Source organism: Micrasema longulum, unplaced genomic scaffold (assembly GCF_059751315.1).
Source record: "Micrasema longulum isolate JH-2025_06_02 unplaced genomic scaffold, ASM5975131v1 h1tg001331l, whole genome shotgun sequence".
Classification (NCBI taxonomy): domain Eukaryota; kingdom Metazoa; phylum Arthropoda; class Insecta; order Trichoptera; family Brachycentridae; genus Micrasema; species Micrasema longulum.
In genome coordinates, this window is record NW_028278517.1 from 52,920 (window position 1) to 77,778 (window position 24,859).

General features: G+C 32.2%; 1 protein-coding gene across 2 annotated transcripts in view; it reads left to right on the top strand.

Moving 5' to 3' along the window:
* Window positions 1-18,254: 18,254 nt before the first annotated feature.
* Window positions 18,255-24,859, top strand: part of LOC148275854 (uncharacterized) — a 75,083-nt gene continuing 68,478 nt past the window's right edge. For both annotated transcript variants that reach the window (XM_088235112.1, XM_088235113.1), the window contains exon 1: window positions 18,255-18,622. The gene's annotated coding sequence lies outside the window, so the exon portion shown is untranslated. The remainder of the gene's footprint in view (window positions 18,623-24,859) is intronic.

The window sequence follows — 24,859 nt, forward strand, 5'->3', positions numbered from 1 at the left end:
GTGTTCAAAAAATTTCTTCAGATTAACTTTTAATTTATTTATTGATATATTATTTTCAATAGTTTTTAGTTCATTAGGAAGATTATTATAATTTTTTCCACCTTTGAAGACAAAGCTATTTTGACCATGACTTGTACGGAATTTAGGAATTTTATATTTTATTTATTTATTTATTTATTTATATACGGCATTTCTGCCATTTACATATATGTGGTATAAAGAGTGCTTAGAAATAAAAATATTAAAAAGAAAAAAAATCGAGTATGAAATATTAATATACTCGTACTGTACACATTATTAATTACTTGAAATACATACATATTTTAAAGAAATTATACAATAACAAAATACATTAATCAATCAAATTATAACTATTCCAACCCAATCTTCTGAAGATGATGTGCTCTTTTTGATAAAAATGTGTTGGTCACTTTATTTTTTAACTTAGGCAGAGATAAACTAAATATATCAAAATGTGATGCATATTCATTCCCGGTATTCTATAATCTAACAATAGGTGGGTTATATTGAGCTACCGTTCGAGAATTTCGACAATAAAATATTGTAGATGTTCTGCTTAATCTAGGTGGTACATAGAATGAAATCAATTTCAGTAGATCAGGGGTATCAAACATTGGTTTTATTATTTTAAAAAAAGTCATAAGATCGGTCGATGTTCTTATGTAGGTATCTAAGTGACTTATTCATATCAAATTCTTTTATTTTTTCTTCTTTATAAATTTGTATACTGGAATTATATTTATAAAGAGTGTCTACTGTATGAACCTTAAATATTTTATTATTATTTTAGGTAAAGTTACCTTTTACACCAAAAACACATTGTCATTAATAATAATCTAAAAATATGCATGACTTTTTCTCTTGCCTCGTTACCCGGGGTAAGAGTATCACCCCAGATTTTCTTTCAATATAGTCATAATATAGGTTTTACGTACTAAATTTATATTTGCTACCCATAGGCCTGTAAATATTCTGATCCTACCTACTAATTCAAAATTCACATCAATCAAATGTCAAGTTTTACGCACTGAGATATAATATATAGAGATAACACTACATACAAATCCGAGCTAAAAAGCCGTCCTCATAGGAATGACCAGCGAAGGGAGCAAGTATCGTCACGTCATATCACGTCGATTTTTACAAGAAAAACAAGTAGTAAAGTAAAAAGCACGGACTGTTTACATCGTCCTATTGAAAGTTCTATTAAGTATGTCGACCCCTTCCACATACGCGTCAACATTGTTAATTAGATGAATCTCACCCGCAAAAATAAAGGTTTCAGCTCTTTAACTTCACAAACATCAACAGATGAAAGAATTGAAGGAATATGGATGTTCAAATATAGGCAGAATGGTGAATGTTACACAGTGTGTAAAGTGGCCACTTAAACCAGCCATTGAGAGCTGAAACCTTTATTGTTTTGAAGATATCCATCTGACTGAATAATTTCACATACTAGGCAACGCCTGAAAACAATTTTCCAATTTTTTCACTTCTTCTTGGACCAGTTGGTTTTATTACAATATTTGAGTTTGTCCAAATGTTTGAAGACTAAAGACTGGATTTCACCCCCTCGGGAGTCATTGAGATTAACAAATTACAACAGGGATGGAGAATACCTTAGAAAAGGGAATATGGAAGTCTAGGCATTTACAGGGTTTATGACCTGTCAATGGCTGGTTTAAGTGGCCACTTTACACACTGTGTAACAATCACAATTTTGCCCATGTTTGAATGCCTAGACTTCCATATTCCTTTTTCTAAGGTATTCTCCATCCCTGTTGTAATTTGTTAATCTTAATGACTCCCGAGGCGGTAATATCCAGTATTTTGTCTTCAAACATTTGGACAAACTCAAATATTGTAATTATTTTATTGATTGATTTGGTGTTTATTTTGTAGAAGTCGATATTTAAACTTATAATCTGGGAAATCAAACACTAATTTGAGTCTACTGAGCACTTTATTTTATTTTTACAAATATAAATTGATAATGCCCTTACAAGACAAAACAATTGTCACGAAAATTTTTGTTTTTATATTTGTATTTTGAGTTCAAAGTTCATTAATTCAATTATTCTTATTAAATGACCCTTTACTTATCTACGTTGTTGTGTCAATCAATATTTCCGGGTGCTCAATAAAATTTGAGAGAAATCAACAGATTACTTTTTTTTACCTGACATTTGTGTTATGATTTTTTTTCCCCATCAAGCAACATTACCCGGCGACTTCACGAATACGCGCGGCGAAAGTAAGCTGGAGTGGGGAAAATATTGGACACAGTCCGATGTATTCAAATATGATTCTACGCTCCTTATGGACTATTCTTAATTCTATGCCTGCATGTAACAAAAATGATCAAGATACGCTGCAATTGGTGTACCAATGCAGTGCCCCATGCGCCATTAGGTGCGGAAAGGGAGCGACGACGAAGAAAGTACTGTGTTTTATGTTTCTCAAATTATGTTTTCATACTATTTCGGATGTATTAACTATGAATGATATTATGTATTTTTACATTTTTTTTTCTTTTTATGTACGGTCCCAAATGAGTTTTTTTTAATAACACCTAGGAGTATAATATGTAATTATTTATTTATTTATTTAGTTCTATGTATTAACATAGTCTAATATATATTTACAACACAATATTTACATCTATACTTATTCTAACATTATTTATCACTATTATACACTTAATATCCTAATTTATAATATTCACTGTTTCATATGTACATTTTCATTAATTATATTCACTATTTACACTATTTACTACCTAATATTTTTCACATATATACTTTTTACATTTAATTTTAAATATATTTACATTAATTTCATTTTTTATGCTTTCTGGCATTTCTTCAAACAGTTTTATTCCCTTGTACATAAGGCAGTTCTGGGACATTGCTTTTGATTTTTTTTCCAGTCTTATATTTTTAGATTCTCTTGTTGCATAGTTATGAAAGAACTCATTATTTTTTAGTTTATCTTGAAAATATCTAACTATTCCTTTAATAATTTTGTTTATTTCATTGGCAACATTGAATTTGATTCTTTGATTAATTGTCATGATATCTAGAAGTTGAATCATTTTCTTAACATTTGTTCGTCTCCCACATCTTAATATTATCCTCATCGCTTTGTTTTGTATTATTTGGAGTCTTTTTAGATCTCCTTCATTACTTAAATATAAAATTAATTTTAATTTAATTTATAAAAATCATGTTTAATTAATAATAAAAAATAAATTAAAATGTCAAGTCTTGTGTCCTTCGTAGACTCGAGTTACACCACAGCCACACAATAATTAAATTTAAATCGTATTTTAATATCTTAAAAATAAATTGTGAATTACGCTAAATTGTCTGAACAAAATATATTTCAATGTACGGTAAATTGTACCTGGTTCACTGCTTGCGTTTTTTCTGTCTATGAACACAGGTGTGCGTTGTACCTCTGACGTCACTCCACGCTTGACCTCCTCGCCTGGGAATACGGTGCTCCCTAGGAACTAATTACGGCAATTAATTATCCCAGATGACCGGTTTCAGACCCCGCGGAGGAGAGAAGAATGAGGAGGAATCTCGGCCAGAATGTGAGTTTACTTCCTCGAGTTAACACTATGATAATTACATACTAATTTATGTGGAAATTTTACAAAAATTCTTTCTTCTGACGTTCGCAATCACGCGAACTTCGACGGGTATGTGATATTAGTACATTTTAAAAAATATTTATTAATAATATTATACACACATTTTTTAGCGACAGAGACAGTTTATAGTGGCACAATCAACAGTTTAATCACAAATAACTATTTACGTGATAACAATTTCTCACCATGGTTGTTTATCGTATTCGCAATCACAATGCACATCCGTGAACACCTAATATTAAATGTCAAAATGTTTACGTTTCGCGACGTATAAATCCTGCTGCGCAATCACATATATGAATTTCATCAATGTAAATATGGAAAATATTCCAAAACTGCTATTTTTATTTATTTATCATACTATTTATTGCATTTAGCCGGCGGTTGTTAAACCAAATGTCAAGAAAAGCAGTCGCCATAGAAACTGTAATTTCATTTTTACTTTTTTGTATTAGATACTTGCTATCCTTGTTATTCCTTCTTTATTTTTTCTTTTTTCTCTGCTGCCATTGGCGTGTTTTTATACTTTTAAACTACTTTTAATTACTTATATTATATATGTTAATTAAATCAATATATTGCTGCTCTTACTATAATGTGTCATTAATTTTGAAGATGTTTTTTAAATTGACCTAAATTTACTGTCTTATATTTCACTTAAAGATTCTTCTCATCGTTTCTTTGAATCCCTTAAAATAAATATGTGTTTATGTTTTTCCTTTTTAAAAAAAAATGTTATTACTACGAGTATTTTATTTTACTTTTACTTTTACATCTGAGCATGTTTTTCATTCTTTATTTCCATTCTTAATTTTTAATTACTCTTACAAATTTTCTTCATTTTTAATATTATTTCCATTTGTAAATACTCACTACAAACTACAAACCTCAAAATATCTTTTTTTCACATAAATTTTAATTTTTAAACAACTTTATTTATGTTTTCTTTTTCCTTCTCTTTTTTATGCTTTCACAATTAACCTTACATATAATTGCTTTTTAATATGGAAACTTCACTGGTCCATTAGAATTAAGTCTAATTGTGTAAAATATTGAACTTTGTAACTGTACTGTATGTTTCCTGAATAAAAGAAAAAAAAAAAAAATACCTACTCCTTACTATTTTGCAAATGCTATAAATTGTATTATTTTTTATAGTTAACGCCGATATTTTGCCAATTAACTGTATTTATTTACGAGGAAAACAAAAAAACAAACCGACACGATCGTTGACTTAGAGATTACACACGCGTTGACTTATGACCGCGATAACATTGGTTGGTTGGAAGAAATTGCCATTTGGCAATAAGCCCGCCAATGTACAAATAACATTATGTACAAAAAGTTAAATAAATAAATAACTTAAGCATGTTCATTATTTATATTATTAATATTCAAAGCATTAACTTTGTGGTCCAACATTTTAATATTACTCGTATGTTAATAAAATTTGTATAAAACCACTCACCGACTTATCTGTCTACCGGTTTCGAGACGTAACCCGTCTCTTCGTCAGGACAACAACACTACACCAACATGCAAATACCACTACACACCTTTACCATAGTAGATTTGCAAAAATATAAAATCGACATGCAGGTTAGACACATGCTTCACTACGCCACCACCGAGTTCGAATGATAACAATATAAATAATGAAAATAAATGGAGGCGAATTCTATATATAAATACTGTATCCGCTAATGTATCAAAAATTTTACCTAGTAATATCAAACCTGCCTTCTATACTAATAATAATATTGGTAGATTTTTACTAAATAATAAAGATAAAAATAATGTATTTAATAATTCGGGTGTCTACCAATTAAATTGCAATTCTTGTTCTTCAGTCTACATTGGAAGAACGTCAAGAAATTTCGATACTCGTGTTAAAGAACACATGAGATGTCTTAGTAATAATAACTTCTCAGAATTCGCCAACCACATTATAGACTCAAATCATGAATTTAATAAAGATACCGGTGCTAAAGTTTTACACATAAATAATAAAGGACTGAAAGTAAATAATATGGAGATTTTTTACATAAAGAAGGCTTTGAAAAATAATGTCCCATTAATTAATAATCAAGTAACTTTCCAATATAGTCCATTATTCGATATTTCTTTGTAATGGTCACCCTACCCTCCCCCTCCCTTTTTCCTCCTTTTCAGATTGTTAATCCTTTTGAAATATTAGCTTCATAAGTCATTAACCCTCGGTGGTGGCGTAGTAAAGCATGTGTCTAACCTGCATGTCGATTTTATATTTTTGCAAATCTACTATGGTGAAGGTGTGTAGTGGATTTGCATGTTGGTGTAGTGTTGTTGTCCTGACGAAGAGACGGGTTACGTCTCGAAACCGGTAGACAGATAAGTCGGTGAGTAGTTTTATACAAATTTTATTAACATAATATGTTCATTATTGTTCATTGTGATCGTTCAAATGCTTAGCATGTTTTTAAACATGTCGATAGTTAGGAGGCCCAATTACAGTGGTGAATTACATCACGGAACACCCAGGCTTGAGAAAAATCACATTGATTTTTTTGTGTTTTCTCCGGGAACCGAACCCGGAATCTTCCGTGTGTGAGTCAAGCATCTTGACCACTGCACCACGGAGGCCGCCATTCGACAGAGCCAAGGGATTTTGAGCATCAAGATAAGAAGCGTTACAAAGTACATGAGTTTTTGCCGTATTGTTTTTTTAACCCATGCATGCGGAGTACCTATTTAGCCTTTCCACAGTGACTTGAAGACCCCCAACTGAACCGTCAATTATAGCTGCATCATAGGCATACTTTTTGGAGATTTTTTGGAAGAAGGAGATGGACATTCCTCGATCTGGTTGAATCGACTTCCTTAGGATGAAGTCTATAAGAATAATGAAAACATAATATATAATAATAAAAATAAGAAAAAATCTACATCTCGGAACAGCTTGAGCCATGATAGATGGAGACTTACCTACCCAGAAGAACCTACACTCCATACGCATGTTCTAATGCTGTCGTCTTTTATATTACATATAACTAGCTGAACCCGGCCAAGCTTTGCTGTGGCTTTATCTTCATATATATCATTCCTCTCTACGTGTGATGCCACCGTACTCCTCCTAAACGGCTTAACCGATTTACGTACGGTTTTCAGAGAAATATAGATATTTGCGCTGTGCGTGTTCGAAGATATTAAAATCTTCAATCTAATATGTAAAAGAGAAGCAAGGAGCATAAGTATGTTATTTATAGATCTACCAGGGTTGCATTCGAGGAAAATGCATTTACAAAAAAATGGAAAGATGTTGTTATTTTGTCTATAAAAAAATTTGTTTTTGAATGTTTACAAACAACATTTGTTTTTTGTGGATCTCAATCAGATTCTTTCCTTAAATTCGTTAAAATTTCTACCCATTTATTTCTTTTTACTGGATTTTTGGTAACACTAAAATAATATTAAATTAAATACATTTTAAAAATCGTATTCCTAGATCAGTACACCAATCTATTGGTGAGAAGACCGGAGTTTGACGTTTGCTAAAAGAATGCCATATTTGAAAAAACATTTATATTATGTTTTGGTATTCAACCATAAACAAGTACCTAGGTACCTACTTATGAATTAAAAATCTTTTTTCAAGCTAATAGCAGGCAAGCCAATGTGCAACGTTTGGCATGACAACGTCTGACGGGTCCGCTAGTATATGATAAAAAATAAGAAAAAACCTCCATCTCGGAACAGGCTGAGTCATGTTAGATAGAGACTCACCTACCCAGGAGACACTCCATATGGATGTTCAAATGCTGTCGTCTTTTATATTACATATTACTCGCTGAACCCAGCCAAGCTTTGCTGTGGCTTTATCTGATATAAATTATTAAGGGAGTAAATAAAAATAGTCAAGCAACTATACATTTACCGAGAAAACACATTGCAAAAATGCACCGCGGTTCGATAATCTATTACATAGAGGCAAGCTGATAAACCCTCTTAATATAATAAGTACAAATATTACCATTGCATGGTTAACAAGCTATCTATTCCAACGACCACAAATGGTAAAAATAAAATATGCGTATAGTCAAATTGGGACTTGCGATTTTGGAATACCTCAGGGTACGGTGATAGGTCCGCTTTTATTTATTCTCTTTATGAATGACATATTTTGTCAAGATTTAAACTAAAAAATAATATCATATGACGATGAAACGGTTGTTTTAGTTGAGGAAGTTAACTGGAACTCAGTAAATTTAGTAGTTAATGACGTTATAAATAAATTGAAATTATGGTTTGACAAAATTATATTATCTTTAAATACGGAAAAGACAAAAATCATCCCATTTTTTATTAACAAAACAAATTTAGATTTAATAGTAAAAATAATTATTCACCAAAGCAATTGTAACAAAACTAACTGCGATCTCACATTTTCAGTACTTAATACAACAGATAAAATTAAATATTTTGGTGTATACATAGACCAAAACTTAAAATGGAAAGACCATATCAGTGAACTAGTTAAACAAATTAGAGAATGTATGCACATATTTATTAGATTAAGGAATATTTAAAAAATTTATCATTCAAAAATAGCTTATTACTCAATTGTACAATCTTTGTTACAATATGGTATTGTAAAATGGGGTGTTGCATATGCCAATATATTTAACAGTATTAAAATAGTACAAAAATTAATTATAAGTAATTTTAAAGAAACCCTCAACATTCAATACGGAAAGTCTATTCAAAATATTTAAGGTTCATACAGTAGACACTATTTATAAAATAAATTATATTATACAAATATATAAAAAAGAAAAAATAAAAGAATTTGAAATGAATAAATCACTCAGATACCAACATAACATTAAAAATTTTAAATTCCATACAAGTCATGGTCAAAATAGCTTTGTCTTCAAAGGTGTAAAAAATTATAATAATCTTCTAATGAACTAAAAACTATTAAAAATAATATATCAATAAATAAATTTAAATTTAATCGAAAGAAATTTTTGAACTCGTATAAAAATAATATTAAATTTTAATTAGTATGAATGTATTATTGTTTAATTTTTTTTCTTTATATATCTTATGTTTTTATTTTTATGTACTCGTATTTAAAATTATATAAACTCTTATTAATAAACAACTAAAACAGTGTAAGTCACTCTCTAAGCACAAGAGTTAGTCTCTTTTTTTGGAGAGTTACAGTGATAACATTTACTAGATGTGTAAAAGTAGATATGTTTAGAATTTTACAAGAACATGTATTTTTTATGAAATTTATCGAAAAAAAAAAAAACATATATCATCAAAGTAGTTTTGAATTTTTTATAATCTTCAAATATACATTTTCTCGCCAGATTCGGAAAGTAAAATTTGTGTAACTATTTTTATTTATAACACTACAGAGATGGGTAGAATGTTTGTTTCAAGATTATGGATATTCGAGCGTTTACAGGGCTTATGACTTGTCATAGGTTGGGTTCAAGTGGCCACTTTTATGTAGGTTCTACAACATTCCCCATTCCGCTTTGTATAACTATGCTGGATTTTAATACAAAAAATGTTTATCCTTGCCACGCAAAGAATGAATGTCCGCCAATAATCCGCACTCTCTCCCTCATTCATTCCCACACGCACATGTATCCTCTCCCTCATTCATTCACGCATACACACATTCACATACACATGAATACAAACGTCACACAAATACAATTACTAAACTTCTTTTCTTATATATTATGTGTCATTATTATTACAGTGGATTTTTTTAATTGGCTTTAGCATTGTTAAGATTTTTCTAATTATTTTGTTTATGAAATAGCTGTAAAAATCCCAAATAAAATAAAGTAAATAAATAAATAATAAAATGATAGAACAAAAAAAAAATATTTTTAAATTTTGAATGAACTATAATTGATAGCCGTAGATACTGCTGGAGCGTGCATTGGAAGGACCTACCGTCTAAAACAGAAAAAGAGAGTGTCTCGCTGTCAACAGCCAGACGATTGTTAAGTAAATGTTCAGTAGGTAGCTGCTAGCTACCCTGATGATCGGTGATCATCCAACCATCTGGAGCGTGCAGTAATGTCGCCTGTGATCACTTTCTCCTGTCACATCTTCGTGACATTTCTCCACTTTTACTTACCTGTAATCTGCACAAGGTAACATGAAACTAAAAATACCGCCATCCGATCTGCTTAAATAGATTAAGTACTAATAAGGTTGCCAAATAATTTTTCAATTTTTTTTATTTATTAAACTTTTTGTACATAATGTTATTGGCGGGCTTGTTGTCAAATGGTAATTCTTCCAACTTACCAATAAAATAAAAGTCTAATTTTTATAACTCAAGTTAAAAAATATTCAAAATAAAGATAAAAAAAGCTAAAGATGTATAAAAATATAAATAAATCTATTTGTGTATAAATTACCTGAAATCAATACAATTACTTAATGGGAAAAAAGGAAAAAAGAGCAAAAAGGAAAGGAGGAGAGATTAAGGAAGAGAAAGGAGACGTTTCTTCAGAGGTGATTTAAACAGAGATACTGTAGTAACATCTATGGATGGCTTCAGCCAGACGACAGAATTTGATTCAGGATACGGCACTACCCGATGTAAGGAGTACCGCTTTACCCACCGTTAAACTACTGGGAGTCATCCTTAATTCTGATCTTTCTCTTGACGCTCAAATTAGTAGAACGATAAGTTCATGCTTTTACCAGCTGAGACAGATTAAATGCATACGCGAAAATTTGCCAGTTGATGCCGCCCGTCAATTAATAAATGCGTTTGTAGTAGTCTAGGGTCGATTATTGTAATGGTATCTATGCAGGTCTACCAATGAATAAAATGACTCGCCTACAGGCTGTACTAAATGCCGCAGCGAGACTTATTTTTGGAATCTCTAAATTCAGTCATATCACTCAACTACTTCGGGAATTGCACTGGCTACGTTTTCCACAGAGGGTGGAATACAAACTCTATTGGCTTATGTATAAGTCACTGCACAACTCTGCTCCGGAATATCTACGGGAACTCTGCATTCCAGATGAACTAGCTGAGAGACGTCTTACGCTTAGATCAGCTACATCTGCGTCGAAAGGAAAAGTTATTATACCTCTACGCAAACAGCGCACTAAATTCGACGAACGTGCATTTGCGGTCGCAGGCCCTACGGCATGGAATGCTCTCCCAGCAGAAATCCGAAACTGTGAGAGTGAAGTGATGTTTCGGAAGAAACTTACAACCCACTTGTTCTCTAAATAATTTGAATAAATTCTTAGCATGTGGTGGAAAAGTAATATGAAAAAGTATATTATTTTTCTTAAATTAAAAAGTTAAAATTAAATTTATATCTTTATATAATCGCTTTGTAAAGCACCCTTGAGATATTATACTACGAAAATGGCGCTATATAAGTTATCCATAATTAGTATTATTATTATCTTTGATGGTGGATGGGAGAAGATTCCACAGTCGAGCCGCATGGACACTATATGAGTAAGAGAAGAAAGAGGAACTGTGGATGGGTATTAAGAGAGTGCCTTGAGAACGAGAACGAAGAGGTAAACCATGAGCTGATAAGCGTTGAAATTTTTCACGCAGGTATATAGGAGCGTTAGGACTATAAAATACATTGAACAGAAGTGAGAGAGAGTGATAGTCTCTCCGCTGTCTAATTTTGAGCAATTTCAGTTGCCTACGATAGTCAGAAATGTGGTCATATTTCCTAAGACTAAAAATGTACCTTATGCATGTATTCCGAAGTCGTTCAAGTTTATCGAGTTGCTCACAGCTTAAATCAGTCATGAAAACATCAGCGTAATCTAGAATGGGTAGTAGTAATGCTTGTACAAGGGTGCATTTAGTATTAATGCGTAAGAATTTTAGCAACCCTCTAATTAAATGTGTAACAGAACACATGAGGGTATTAAAAGAGTTTGGTCTCCTCATTATGTTACTCATATAAACAGTGTAGAGAAGGTCCAATACTCCAATTGAAGAGCTAAACATTCCAATTGAAGAGCTAAACTATAAATGTTTAATGCGACAGTCAAAATTAATATGTGGTATTATTAGTAATCAAGGGAAATTTCAGATTCGGTCCTGCTTTTCAAGTTATTAAATAATTGACATATTACAACAGAGACAACAACAACAGATGAAAGAATTGAAGGAATATAGATGTTCAAATAAAGGCAGAATGGTAAATGTTACACTGTGTGTAAAGTGGCCACTGAAACCAGCCATTGACATGTCATAAGCCCTGTAGATGCCTAGACTTCCATATTACCTTCTCTTACATGTTCTTCATCTCTGTTGTAATATGTTGACATATTTATGCATAGAACATTATAATAAAGGAAAAAAAAGACAATGGTATTTAGTAGACTTGGTGGGAGTGGAAGCGGGAGAGAGGTGTTTATAATTGAATTTGATTCAGTGATCGTTTGAAAGAAGACAACTTGTCATCAAAGAAATCAAGACTGGTACGTTTGTTGGCAGACCTAAGAATTCTGGGCATAGGGGAATGAAAACCATGGTTATCGGTATGAAAAAGTAAGTTTTGTCTGAGGTTTCTAGTTGGGATATTTAATTTTATTGAGCTCAGTAGTTCAGGCGCATCAAAGAGTGAGTTGAGAATTTTAAATATGGCTTGAAGGTCGGATTTATTTCGACGGTCTTAAAGAAAATATATATTTAAGCTAATGATTATGATAACATTATAAATTATCAATGAAACTTCTTAGTTTAGTTTTACTTTTTATAATTTTGACCAACGAGCGCTTTCGCCCAAGTAGGCATCTTCAAGACTGGTGAATTGCTTACAACATTTACAGTTGTAATACCATTATTTACATATTTTGGAGATAAGATCAAATAAGTGTTTTGACAGGGGACAGAAGCATAAATATTTACAACTTGTTTGCTAAACAGTTCATTTTTGGGAGTTTTTTGACCGAAATTAGGATTGAGCTTCTATTATTTAAAAGGTGGAAAAATAATAGAAAAGAACACATGGCGAAATACAACAGTATAAAAATTTTAAACGTTGTAAACAATTCACCAGTCTTGAAGATGCCTACTTAGGCGAAAGCGCTCGTTGGTCAAAATGATAAAAAGTAAAACTAAACCAAGGAGTTTCATTGATAAGTTTATTTATAATTTTATTATAATCATTAACTATATTGATTTTTTCAATGTACAATACAAAATTTAAAAATATAGATTATACAAACATCACTCTGTCAGATTTAAAATTTACACTAAAAATGTATTATGTAACTTAGTAGACATTATAATAATACATATGTACATCTCCCCCCCCCCCTCCTTATCCTCTCTTCAGGGATTTTTGTCCTTATCCCGCCCAATTTACAGTAACTTAATGTTCTTAAAATTAATATTTAAAAAATCTTTGATTATTGAGTACTTGAAAATAACATTTTTATATGTATAAATTGTATGTATTTATTTGATATGTAATATATATTTTCTTTACTAACTTTGTATACTATGTGGAAATCTGTTATTAGTTCTGAGTTTATACACTATATCTGTTTGTTTACTAAAAATATGTATGTAGAACTGTTAATTTCCCTGATAAAATAAAATAAAATAAAATAAAAATAAAATAAACTATGGAGTTTTATCAAGAAATATTAACAAAAAATCAACATATTTAAGCCAGTTTCTAACTCATTTTACGTATATTGGTCTCCGGATAAGCCCAACCTCCAGCATATCTTTCTCAAAAATCGATGTTGAACTGATTAAATATTTTTGATGTGAACATCATAACACGGAGACCAGATAACAGAGGAATATTCTAGGTGCGGGCGAACCAGGGAACAGAAGAGAGTTTTAAGGGTATTGATATTTTTGAAGTCAGCTGTGCTTCTGTTAATACATCCTAGGAGTTTTAAGGATTTATTTAAAGTATGTTCAATTTGAATTGTAAAGGAAAGTTAAGTGTCAAGTATAATACCCAAATCTCGTATACTAGACACAGGTGATAATACTTCATCGTTCAGTGAGCAGTTGTATATGATTGGATTTTTCAGACGAAAAAATCTCATAACCTTGCTGTTACTCAAGTTGAGATGTAGATTATTGGATGAGCACCAGGCGCTAAAAGACTGTAAATCAGATTGTAATAGTGAACAATGAGGAACTTCAGCCCTACGGGAAATTGGATACAAAAAATGTTTTCCTACGCGGGGTAAAAATTAGAGCATTAAATTGTACGGCAAAGTTTATTGAAATGTACAGAAAAAATAATAAAAACTATTTTGATAAAAACGCACTACTTTAAATGACGTCACTGGTTCATGTGAATCAACCTATGATCTGAGAGCTATGGAAGATTTCCGGTCTGCTTGTCGCTTCTGGACCAATAGGAAGAACTGAATGGGAATAAGCGGAAATGAACCTCTGACGTCACACGCGGGGTTATTTCAGAAATACACAACTTTGAAAAATCGTAGCGCCGATAATACGATATGTAAAAATTAAAATTTTTTTTTTTTGACTTAGTTTAACAGTCTATTAACGAATAAAACATTTGAAAAAAACCACTGAACTTCTTCATTGGAAGGGTTGTAAATCTGTTCGAGAATCTTAGTGTCGTCAGCAAACAGCCCAATAATAAACCCTGTAAATGCCTAGACTTCCATTTTTCCTTCTCAAAAATATTTTCGACAAGTTCAGATCTAAATAACTCCCCAGAGAGGAAATCCAGCCTATCTGCAAACATTTGGACATATTCAAAACATTGCTGAACATCAAAATAGTTAAAAATCAAATCTTAGCTTATTTACTTCTTATACCTACTCTACTGTATAAATTATTTAAATATGTTTCACGTTTTTGTTCGCATGACCACAATTTTAGCAGAGTGCGTACAGCACGCCCCTGGCCAATAGCAGAGGTTTTCCTCGTTCCAAGTTTGAATTTCCGAGCGTGCGCACAATCCGCAATAGCCCAACAAAATGGTCTAATCTGCGAAGACTGGTTTTATTATAACTTCATTGACAAGTCGTAGTACAAAGTCGCTTTTCTGCGCAAAACGTAACTCTATGGGCAGTGACCAATAGTGGCCAAACCCCGAACGCCGAAACGACACGCATCTACGATCTGTCACATCTCCCTCGCACCCGTTTAATCCCCCGCGATCCTACCCATTAGACTGAGATGCACGCGCGCTATCCGCGTGTAATGAAGCGTAAAGACAGCGCTTAAGTCGCCCGTCTCTCTCGCGGATTAATAAGAAGAGAGGGATAGTACATAAATTATCGTCCGCGCAATCAAGTGTGAAGAGAGGTGCTGAGGGTGCTGTTGTTGTCCCGTTTCCGCGCGCGGCGATGCACGCGATCAGGACGGTGTCGTGTGTTTGGCAGCTCCTGCTTTGAATGCCGATAAAGGCTTTCATAAAGATATCGCCGCTTTTCATGAAAATGACGAATTATGGCGACTCGAAGAGGTTCTTCGTTGAATTTTTACACTTCATCATTTAATTAAAAAATATACAAATTATGGTTCTAAATAGGTATATTATATGTTATCAAAGATTTTTTTCCCAATTTAAAATTGGTATTTTAAATACATAAATGAATTTTTAAGAAAACAAAAATTAAGATTAACGCCATTAAATTACGTTTTTAGGCTTTAAATTAATCTTACAAACTATTTATTAAATGTAAAAACAAATATAAATTATCTTGTAAAAAGTTTTTTGCCCAACCATGCGTTGAAGTTACAACCATGAAATCGTGAGTAGGGATGGTTTTAAAACCCCTTCTGATATGAGGGTACTATTTGCAAACCCGTCAGAATCCATCTTTCTTTATTTTGAGCAAATCACAAAAAACTGATACAATACTTAGTTTCATCTTTTTTAAAAAGTTTTTATTATAATCAGTAAATATTTTATACGTAAGCAATGATGACATAAGCATGATTATGCCAAAAAACAGTAGTGAAATAGTAAAATTAATTTTATACGTTCCAACTTTACAATACTCAAGTAGAGGTTGCCATGTTTGCAACAAACCCGATAACTTTTAAGTCAAGTTCTTACAAATAAAGCCATATTTTTAACTGACAATGTTATAATTATTATTATTAATAATTATTCTGAATGAGTTTCAATTAATATATCACTTTTTTTTTATTTTGGATTTTGCCGGGTTTACAAGTAGTACCCTCATATACTGTTTGGTGTTTAAGTTCATTTGCCTCACAAAATGAACATGAGAATCACAGAAATATAGGAACATGGGGAATATGGTAAACGTTAGAAAGTGTGTAAAGTGATAACATCAACCAGGCAATGACTGATCATAAACTGTCCAGTAAGTGCTTAAGCCTCCATATTCCCTTCAAAAAGGCTTCCGTATTGGTTAAAAAAAATGTCAGTTGTATGAAATCTAATCAAACAATTAATTTAAGCAGATTTTCAATTTTTAAAACAAAAAAATAAACACTGGCGTTTCTATGATTTACGATTTATGATAATTTTTAATCGTTGAGTTCGAGACAGCGTGCACTCAGCAGTCTATGGAAAGACAAATGTTGGGCGTCTTCTTAAGAGATCGAACAAGGAATGAGGAGATAAGAAGCCGTACAAAGGTGACCGATATCGCAGAAAGAGTGAGAAGACAAAAATGGCAATGGGCGAGTCATGCGGCGAGACAAGAAGTCGATAGGTGGACCCCCAGAATACTAAACTGGAGACCCCACGGAAGTAAAAGGAAAGTAGGGAGACCACAGAGGAGATGGACTGACGACGTCGTCGAATTCGTGGGCCATGGATGGAAACAGAGTGCCCGGGACAGGAAAACGTGGAAAAAATTGTAAGAGGCCTTTATCCAGCAGTGGAGAGAAATGGGCTAGTAAGAAGAAGAAGAGTTTGAGATACTAGCCACGGTACAATAACACAAGTCAATTAACACACGAGATATTTTTTTTAAATACCGCAGTTTGTATTATTTTTACAATATTCAATTATAACTCATTGATGGCCAACGGTAAAACTGACGTCGCTGGTTCAATTCCCACCAATAAAAAATCATTTTTTCTCAATTGGTCTGGGTATTGTGGTGCATCTTGTCTACCCTCATTCCAATAAAACACCCACTCACCCACCCTCTCACACACTTACACTCACACAAACACACTAGTATGTATTGTACGTGTATTTAATGTATTTCTGTGGATATCTGTCATTGGTTTTATTCTCCGTATATTTTATTTGTCATATTTTTTTTACATGTATGTTGATATCCCAATAAATAAAATAAAATAAATAAAATATCTTATATAAATTCCTTTCGCGTCTTCTTTCCCCCAGCTAACAATCTTATTAAATAGAGGCCGAGTGGGTTAACGCTTTTTTTAAAGCTGACGTAAAGTCATAACTATAGTTAAATTTGAGTATTTTTTACTTTTGTCTTCCTCATTACTAACGTAAAATTAAATTATTTTTTTTTTGTTTTTCATTGGAGGCCAAACGTATGGTTCGTTATTTATACACGTGGGAGTATTATATTATGTAAGGATGAGACACATTATCAAAAACTTCAAAAAAGGAAATCGCGCAGAGATAAGTCTGCATGGTGAAGTTGTGGCTGGTGGGTTTGCATACCATGCTTGAGGACCTGGGTTCGATTGCTGGCTAGATGGACGTGGAATTTTGGTTTTAAATGTGGCAAACACCGCAATATGACATGGTTCCTGGACTGACACCGGAAGCGTAAGGTGATCAACTTACATTCCATGTCACAAAAATGATCAAGATATGCAGCAATTGTAGCACAGATGCAGTGCCATATGCACCACTGGGTGGTGATAAGGAAATTATGAATGATGATGATGAAGAAAATAGGTGGGTTCTGTTTGTGGAGGTCGTCATTTTTGCTTCATGCTATCTCTTATTCCGTCCAAAATAGTATGGAGGAGATTTAGTGTTTATTATTGATATTAATTTAAAACATTTAAGTTTGTAAGTGAAAATTCTTGATGGAAGTTCATTGTAATTTATTATATAAATAAAACACGACTGATACTTTAATCCACAAATTTGGAATATCCAGTGACCGGTTTCATCACTTTTGCGACATCTTCGAGACTGGTATCTTCATTAAAGAGTTAAATGTATTTATACAAAACAGAGGTAAGGATAAATAATTCAAAGTTATATGTAAGTAAATTAAATAAAGTTATTTTTATCTTAAGGATCATTATCAAAAAAAATTCTTTGGGTTAACTAATGAGTTGATATAATGCTATTTTAATGAGTTTAAGTGTTTTATTTTAATTTTAGCGTCCCATCCTTCGTGAGTGTGGTTTTAAAAAAAAGAGTGTGGTTTTAAAAAAAAAGAGTGTGGTTTTTAAAAAAAAGTGGTGGTAAAAAAAAAGATATTAATTTAAATTGCATTTTTTTCTACACGTCACAAAGCAACAGGTGTCTCAATCGCCGGTTACCTGTTGCCTTGTTCGCCGAGGAGAGCCGGGGATTACCGAAGGCGCTCGGCTGGCCCGAATGCGCCGCTTTTTAGCAATGTCGAATTTAGTGTGAAAACGGCGATCGACTGCGCAAGTCGTCTGGCCGCTACGCGCATCATAGAACAATACTACCATATAAGAGGCGATCATAAAACTTCAAAATCTAACAGTTAAAATTACTATTTTTTCTAAATATCTTTTGTGTTGTATTAGTACTTAAATAGATGCTGCACAAACGTCTAAAAAAGTGGATTTAAATTGTGTTTGCGACGATTTAATGATTGTGTAATAATTGCTTTTGTGATATTGTGTGTTTTTCAACATAATTTATTTTCCGACCGAAATTTTTTTGTGAAAACTCTTATATAAAACAATTTGTAGTTCATTTAAAAAAATTCTTGTGAAAACATTCGTTTTGGATAGTGTCGAAAATTGTAAGTTGTGTTTTTCACTTTCTTTTTATATTTTTACTGTATTTTTAAGACGTAGAAAAACAATAACGCAGACGATTTTTTTTCTAATTGAGTTTTCAGCTGTCTTGCTTTATTTAAAATTTAAAGAAAATTGAATGTACAAACATAGGCAACATATGCAAAATAGGGAATGTTTATTTATTTATACAAAGGTACCTACTTATAAAATATTTAAAAAAAGTTTCCCTAACTCTACGAGGCCAAGAGCCGCGCGTTGAGTTAAAATTCAACATAACGAAAAGTAGAATAATTAAAAAAAAAAAACAAAAATAATAATTATTAAATTAACGCTAATTTTAATAATAGTAAATAAATCTATGCAATGTCTCGTAGCAGTGTCCTGCAATAGTCTGTTCCCTCAGACAAAATCCAAACTTGTACACTCGTCTTGAAAATGGCTTTCGTTATGGAGAACTAAATATGTTCATCCAGGACATTGAACAATCTTGGGACCACAAAACTGAAATCGTAAAATGGGTAAAAATTGCAATGGGTGTTAACGAATCAGTATCAGTTCGTAAGCTCTGCAAATGCTGAGATTGTAGGTATTGGCATCAATTATTCTCAAAATCTATTGATAAATTTATTAATAATCTCATATGTCTGAATAATTCCTGCGATATTATTAAAAATATGTGAAGCAATTAGAAAAAGGTATGTCAAAGAAATAAAGGTAAAACCATTTTATTGTGAGTCCGAGCGGAGAAAAAGTACAGTTCTGAATCAGGAATAAAGCCAGATTTTTTTTCAATAGAGTATTTTTAACTCGATGGACACTCTCGGCTAAAAATGCTTTAAAAAATCTAGTGGAGATAATTGTCTAACTTTTAAAGTAATGGTAGGCGCTTTCGCCTATCATAATTAAGATCCTTGGATCGATTTCTGGCACGGTGGCCGTGGAAAATTGGTTTTAAGGTGGTTCTACTCAACAATATTTAAAAAAAAGAGTTCTGTTCAATACTCTGAGTTTTCAACAATATTTTGAGTTTGTCCAAATTTTTGTAGACGAGGACAGATTTAACTCCCTGGGGAGCTGTTAACATTAACATATTACAACAAAGATGAAGAACATTGTAAAGAAGGTAATATAGAAGTCTAGTCATCTATAAGGCTAGTGACCACTTTACACACTGTGTAACATTCACCATTCTGCCCATATCTAAACATCTTTATTCCCTCAATTCGTCCGTCTATTGATGTTTGTGAAGTTAAAGAGCTGAAACCTTTTGCGGGTGAGATTCATATAATTGAATTATTTCACCTACATACTCGGCAACGCCTGAAAATTTTATTTTTTCTATGTCTATACGAACGAATTGAGGGAATATACGCGTTCAAATATGGGCAGAATGGTGAATGTTACATAGTATGTAAAGTGGCCACTTAAACCAGCCAATGACAGTTCATAAGCCTTTTAGATGCCTAGACTTCTATATTACCTTCTCTTAAATGCTCCTCATCTCTGTTGTACTCTGAATTTTACTTATGTGTTGCAAAACGGACTGCTTCCTGATTTCTATAAGTATGGAGCGAGAAGTGGAGATAATTTCAGGCTTCTTAAATTGAGATTGACTGGAACTCAAAACAACTTTTACTACAATGGTTTAAAATTGTTTAATGTGTTGCCGGAAAGTCTCAGGTAAGCTGAAAGCGTCTCCACTTTGAAACCAAAACGCTTTTTGTGTATTAGCCGTATCCGTAAGTAATTAGAATATCAACAATATTTTGAGTTTATCCAAATTTTCGTAGACAAGGACTGGATTCAACTCCCCGGGGAGCTGTTTATATTAACATATTACAACAGAGATGAAGAACATTTAAGAGAAGGTAATATAGAAGTCTAGGTATCTACAGGGCTTATGACCTGTCAATGGTTGGTTTAAGTGGCCACTTTACACACCGTGTAACATTCACCATTCTGTCTATATTTGAACATCTGTATTCCTTCAATTCTTTCATCTATTGATGTTTGTGAAGTTAAAGAGCTGAAAACTTTATTTAATAAAGTGTTACGGTAAGCAAGAAAAATTTAAGTTAAATGAATAAATAAGCAAGCATATACTATCACGAAAAATGAGAAATAAAAATAAGTATTTATGAAATGCGCATTTGCCAATACTGCAATAATTAATATAATAGTAAAAAATAAAAACACAAGTATAAGGTTATAAAAATAAACAAGTAAGTATTTTTTTTGATTTATGGAATTGAATTGTCAATAATAGTTTTACGAGCAGGACATTATTGCGACCTGAAGTATTATTTATTTATTTATTTATTCACACTCTTTATCAAATGCACTTTATTATCCAAAGCACTTTATTACATCGGTTGAATTGACCAAACCGTACTAGTTTTTTTCCCTTTTTAAACAATTTTATACATAATTCGATGTTTAATCATCAGTGAGGCCATTTTATGAAGTAATGTGTCGTCGCATTCAAAAAATAAAAATCCCCAAACTTACCGCTCTCTAGGGGTAGAGAAAATTCATAATACCACCCAGGCGTAGTTTAAAACTACTAATCACATAACGTTATGATTAATTGAATATATTTATTTATACTTTTTGACATCAATTTACGCCTCCGTGAAAGCTCAAATAATATTAGATTATTTTATCAGACAGGAGATAATCTGTTTCGATTCGATAATATTTTTTATATCTTCAGTGATATATATAATCAACACGGCGCGGATGTTTTGACCACAATAACGATATTGTTCAAACAAGAGCATTGTTTATCTCGGCGTATTTTTTATATCGGAATTCGTTCAGAGTATGCGTAATCGAATTTAATAAACGGCTTTAATCATTTAATAAATATTTAATTAACAGACGAGATAATTATTGAAATAAATGTGATAACACATCGTCGGTAAAAAAGCGCGCAAGTGATATAAAGCGTGTGTTATATCAATCTTTAAGAGGATATGCGTGGCAGAGCAGTTTGATGAATAGGTATTTGAAGATAGATGTAACTTTTTCGTAGATTATGCCTATTCCTAGGACTGAATTATTTCACCTACATACTAGGCAACCAGCTGGTTTTGTCATCAATATTTTGAGATTGTCTAAAAATTTTGTAGACCAGAACTGGACTTTAGCAGAATGAAGTGGCCACTTAAACCAGTCAATGACAGATCATAAGCTCTTTAAAAATACCTAGAATTATATCAGAGAAGTGTGCTTGCTAATTTAATAAATGGATGCATTGAGAAAATAGGAAACTGGATGGCTGAAAACAGTCTAACATTAACTCTTGTGTGGCTGTGATGTCACACTAGTTGACATAGGACACAAGACTTGATATATCTCTTCTATTTTTTTAAATGATGAACTCGTTTATTTTGTAATCTTCAAATGGACATTTTCACACAGGATTTTGAAAGTAAAATTTATACAACTATGCTAATACCAAAAATATTTATCCTTGCCACGCAAAGAATAAATGTCCGCTAATTCAGCGACACATCTGTATAAGAGGGAGCACGAAGATAAAACTCAGAACAAAGAAGACAGAGACGCTGTTCTCTGGCGGGTGTTATGTAAAACAGCTTGAGTCTTCAGTTGGTTGATGACAGTGATGGGGAACGCATGCGCGTAATATGAGCGGCGTATTTATGATTTCAATATATTTTGCTATAACAGGGATGAATTAAACGTTTATTCGCAAACATTATGGAAAATGAATTATTGAACAGTATGTGTGCATGTTTTTTTAAAAAATATCATCAGAATTCAATCTTTAGAATATTCCGTCTTTTACTAGTGGTAACACGATGTTACATCACCGTGTGCAAAGGGATTATTTACCACAGTATTTTAAGAGTTAAACCTATCTAAAACGGAACTATTATAGACCGCAGATTTGATTTGGGATACGGCACTACCCGATGTAAGGAGTTCCGCTTTACCCACCGTTAAACTACTGGGAGTCTTCCTTAATTCTGCCCTTTCTCGTGACGCTCAAATTAGTAGAACGATTAGTTTATGCTTTTACCAACTGAAGCAAATTAAATGCATAAGTGAAAAAATTGCCGGTCGATGCCGTCCGTCAAATATAGATGCGTTTGTAGTGTCTAGAGTCGATTATTGTAATGGTATCTACGCAAGTTTACCAATGAATAAAATGACTCGCCTACAGTCTATATTGAATGCCGCAGCGAGACTTATTTTCGGAATCTCTTAGTTCAGTCATATCACTCCACTACTTTGGGAATAACACGGGCTACATTTTCCACAGAAGGTGGAATACAAACTCTGTTGGCTTATGTACAAATCAATGCACAAGTCGGCTCCGGAATATCTAAGGTTTGAGTTTCAGATGAACTAGCTGACAGACGTCTTACGCTTGGATCAGCTACATCTACGTCGAGAAGAACAGTTATTATAGAGGTATATTCGCAAACAGCGAATTAAATTCGGTGAACGCGCATTTGCGGTCGCAGGCTCTATGGCTTGGAATGCTGCCCAGCAGAGATGCGAGGCTGTGAGAGTGAAGTGATGTTTCGGAAAAATCTTAAAACCCACGTGTTCTCTAAATCATTTGAATAAATTCGTAGCATGTGATAATAAAGTAAATAAATGATTTAGATAAAACTATAAATAAAACTATCAATAAAACTGCTTGATTTTGTTTAACTTTTATTTGATTTCGACCAACGAGCGCTTTCGCCTAAGACGGCATCTTCAAGACTGGTAAATTGTTTACAACATCATATGAACTTTTATGCAACATCATGATAATTATATTTATGATTTTATCTTAATCATTAACTATGTAGTTTTATCGAGAAATATGTACAAAAAACATCAATATAATAAAGTAAATTTTTTAATTAAATTTAATTACTAGCTAAAAAAAGTTAAAATAAAATTGATTTATTCATATTATCTCTTTGTAAAGTGCCCTTGAGGTATTTACATTACGAAAATAGCAATATATAAGTTATCCATAATAATAATTCCCTTCTTTAAAATGTTCTTCATTTCTGTTGTAATACCTTTATCAATTTTGATAACTCCCAAAAGGGTGAAATCCAGTTCTTGTCTTCAAAATTTTTAAGCAAACTTAAAACATTGTTAATAAATTAATAATTATTTTTTCATTTTTTATCAATATTCCTACAGAGATGAGGTAGAATTTTTTCAAATTCAGGATTATCGATATTCGAGCGTTTACAGGGCTTACGACCTGTCATTGGCTGGGTTGAGTGGCCACTTTACGTTTTTAACAACATTCCCCATTCCGCTTATTAGCGAATATCGACATTGGCATCATTTTGATTCCTGTATATATCCTATTAAATGAGAAAGCATTCACTAGCGTGTTGGAGCACCATCTATGTATTGATATTGAAGTTAAGTATTTTTAATTAGCATATTACTTTATTTTATGTATTTATTTTTTCATATCACACTCACTGAAAATACTCGGTATTTTGTAAGGGCATTATGTAAAACCTCAACACACCATTATAAAAACTAGATTTTTTTCCTTTTACGTTATGGGAAACCTTAAAATTTAAACACATTTATATACTCAAACAACTATATTATATTTTATGTAACTCAATTATAACTTATGGCATAATAGGATGGGGAGGCACTAATAAATCAATAATAAAAACTCTCGAATCTGCTCAAAAATCGATTAAAACAATTTTTAAAAAGCCCTTCAGGTACCCCAGCATCAAGTTGTTCGAGGAATTCGATAAATTAGTAATAAGGCAGTTATATATATCTAGAATAATTATGTTTGTAAAAGCAAATTATTCTACCAAATCTCAAAAGGAACACTCCCACACTACCAGAAGTCAAACCAAAGGATGGGTCATGGGGTCTACCGCAAACTCTGAATTCGGGCAAAGAAATTTCAGGTTTCTGGGCTCCAAAATATTTAATATAATACCCGAACATTACAAAACTATGACCCGAATTCAATTAAATACATTTGTAATAAAATGGTTACTGGATTTAGGTAGAGAAAATTCGGAAAACTTACTAAAAAACATTCTAGAATAATGAATGGTATATATATATTGTATAATTTTATATCAAATTAACTAGTAGGTAGTCATGTTATTGTTTATTTTTGCATAAAAATGTCTGTCTTAAAACAGGTTGTACCTAGTTAGGCAGACTAGACATAATCCAGAGAAATTTATAATGTAAGTATGTATGTAGTAGATGAA